The sequence below is a fragment of the Macaca nemestrina genome, chromosome 19 (assembly GCF_043159975.1).
Source record: "Macaca nemestrina isolate mMacNem1 chromosome 19, mMacNem.hap1, whole genome shotgun sequence".
NCBI classification, from domain to species: Eukaryota; Metazoa; Chordata; class Mammalia; order Primates; family Cercopithecidae; genus Macaca; species Macaca nemestrina.
The window spans coordinates 45,813,354-45,816,721 of record NC_092143.1 but is presented as its reverse complement, the minus strand read 5'-3'; positions in this window follow the sequence as shown (position 1 = coordinate 45,816,721).

The window sequence follows — 3,368 nt, the reverse complement described above, 5'->3', positions numbered from 1 at the left end:
GGTTTTTCTCTTACTTCATTTCTATGTGGTTGGTGGTTAAGAATCCTTCAGTAGCTCTACAAGGCAAACGTTACAACAGTTGTGCATGTATTCATTAGGTCAGCTAAAGTGAAAAGGAAAGGTTCCACAGCTCCCCAGTATGTTTCTCCCACTCTCTTCTTCCTCCAGGGGTTTGCTTTCATTCTTTTTGATCAGCTCACTGCCTGCCTCCAAATGTTAATATATGCAGGAATTTAGTTTATGAAAAAGATGACCTTTTAAATCAGTAGTAGAAAGATGGATAATTCAACACTTGGCATTAGGTCCATACTTCACACCTTATGTCAGGATAATCCAAAGAATCAAATATTTAAATTTAAAAAATTTAAAAATAAAGGTACTAGAAGAAATCGAAGGGAAGTTTTAATGTTTTGACCTCTTTTTAAGAGACAGGCTCTTGCTATATTGCCCAGGCTGGCCTCAAAATCCTGGACTCAAGCAATCCTCCCACCTCAGCCTGTTGAGTACCTGACACCACAGGTATGTGCCCCTGCACCCAGGCTAATGTTTGATTTTTAAATAATTGTGAGTCAGACATGTATGACCAGAACTCAAGTGCCATCAATAAGTGCTTAAAATATTTAAATGTTTTGTTTTAAGCCAGAGTCTTGTTCTGTCTCCCAGGCTGGAGTGCAATGGTATGATCTTGGCTCACTGCCTCCACCTCCCAAATTCAAGGGATTTTCATGCCTCAGCTTCCCAAGTAGCTGGGACTACAGGCGTGCACCACCACATCGGCTAATTTTTGTGTTTTTATTAGAGACGGGGTTTCACCATGTTGACCAGGCTGGTCTCGAACTCCTGACCTTAAGTGATCTGCTTGCCTTGGCCTCCCAGAGTGCTGGGATTACATGCATGAGCCGCCGCACCTGGCCTATTTGAATATTTTGAAATAATAAAAATACCTGCATGGCAAGATCTATTGTAAGTAAAATCAAAGGACGTGATAAATGTAGTACAGGAGGAGATTTTTCACTGTACCTTTTTGTGCCTTTTAAAGTTTTATACTATACAATTAAAAAAAATCAGCTTTAAAAAAATTATTTCAATGTCTTTAAAGCTTTTTTCTTCTTTCCTTTCCCTTGCTGCCAGCCAGAAAAAGACATTTGTATTTTCTTTTGGAAACTGTCCATATCCTTTTGCCATTTGTGTATTAGCTTTTGGTCTTTTTGTTAACAATTCATGTATTAGCTAAGTTAATCTTTTGTGATTTGACTTGCAAATATTTTCCAAGTTTGTCATTTGACTTAATTGCAGTGCTTTTTATAAGGCAATTTGATAGACTGATTTTGGAAATGACCACAATAATTCTTATTATCTCTATGCACTCACCCCTTTGTAACATGACTTGGCTATTTCTCCCATCAAAGGAGAGTCTATACTCCACCTGCTGTATCTGGCTTGGCCCTATGACTTATTTTGGCCAATGAGACAACAGCAGATGTGACAAAAGCAAAGGAATATAAACTATGCACTGGGGCTTGCTCTCTCTTACTTCTCTTTGGAATTCCAAAACCACCATTTAAAGAAGCCTGGACAGGCCTGTTGGAGGAGAATAAACTATATGAACAGCCTGGCATGGTGGCTCATGCCTGTAATCCCAGCACTTTGGGAGGCCAAGGTGGCTTATTATTTGAGGTCAGGAGTTCGAGACCAGCCTGGGCAACATGGTGAAACCCTGTCTCTACTACAAATGCAAAAATTAGCTGGGCGTGGTGGTGCACACATGTAGTCCAAGCTACTTGAAAGGGTGAGGCAGGAGAATCACCTGAACTCTGGAGATGGAGGTTGCAGTGAGCTGAGATTGCACCACTTGAGCGATAGAGCAAGACTCTGTCTCACAAAAAAGAAACAACATGAAGCACAGACAGTAATTCCAACTGAACCTTGCCCCCAACCCTTAAGACCAAACTGGCTGCCAATTGCTAGATATGTGAATGAGGTCTTCTTAGACTGTCTAGTTCCAATTAAGCCACCGACAAACTGCAGAGATCAACCAAGCAAGCCCAAGCCAGAAGCTCAACTGATTTGAAACATTCATTATATTTTAGAATTCCTCTGCCAGGCACGATGGCTCAAGCCTCGTAATCCCAGCACTTTGGGAGGCTGAGGCAGGTGGATTACAAGCTCAGGAGTTCGAGACCAGCCTGGCCAACATAGTGAAACCCCATCTCTACTAAAAATACAAAAAAATTTAGCCGGGTGTGGTGGCAGGCGCCTGTAATCCCAGCTACTCTGGAGGCTGAGGCTGTAGAATCGCTTGAACCCGGGAGGCAGAGGTTGCAGTGAGCCAAGATCCTGCCACTGCACTCCAGCCTGGGTGACAGAGCAAGATTCTGTTTCCAAAAAAAGAAGAAGAAAAAAAGAATGCAAGTAAAATGACATCAAACAAGCAGACAGTTTATTAACAGCAGATCTAAATTAGCTGGGCATGCTGGTACATTCCTATAGTCCTAGCTACTTGATTGCTTGAGCCCAGGAGGTTGAGGCTGCAACTCCAGCCTGGGCAACAGAGCAAGACCTTGTCTCTGAAACAAGCAAAAAGGCCAGGCTTGGTGGATCACTGCTGAACCCCAACACTTCAGGAGGCCAAGACGGGTGGATCACCTGAGGTCAGGAGTTCAAGATCAATCTGGCCAACATGGTGATACCCTGTCTCTACTAAAAATAGAAAAATTAGTTGGGGATTGTGGCACGTGCCCGTAGTCCTAGCTACTTGGGATGCTGAGGCAAGAGAATTGCTTGAACCTGGGAGGACAAGGTTGCAGTGAGCCGGGATTGCACCACTGCACTCTAGCCTGGGTGACAGAGTGAGACTGTCTCAAAAAAAAAAAACCTAACTAAATAAATAAATTTTAAAAATTAAAAAACACCCAGCAGACCTACATTAATGGAAATTCTAAAAATATATATATATATATCAGAAGGAAAATGATTCCAGATTGAAGGCCTGGAACACAATGGAGAATTAACTGCAAAGAATGTGGCAAATACATGTATGTGGGTAAATATAAAAAACGTTGACCAGGCCAGGCCCAGTGGCTCACACCTGTGAGCCCAGCACTTTGGGAGACCAAGACGGGCAGATCACCTGAGGTCAGGAGTTTGAGACCAGCCTGACCAACATGATGAAACCCTGTCTCTACTAAAAATACAAAAATTAGCCAGGTGTGGTGGCATGAGTCTGTAATCCCAGCTACTCAGGAGGCTGAGACAGGAGAATCGCTTAAACCCAGGAGGCAGAGGTTGCAGTGAGCTGAGATTGTGCCATTGCACTCCAGCCTGGGCAACAAAAGTGAAACACTGTCTCAAAATAAATAAATAAATAA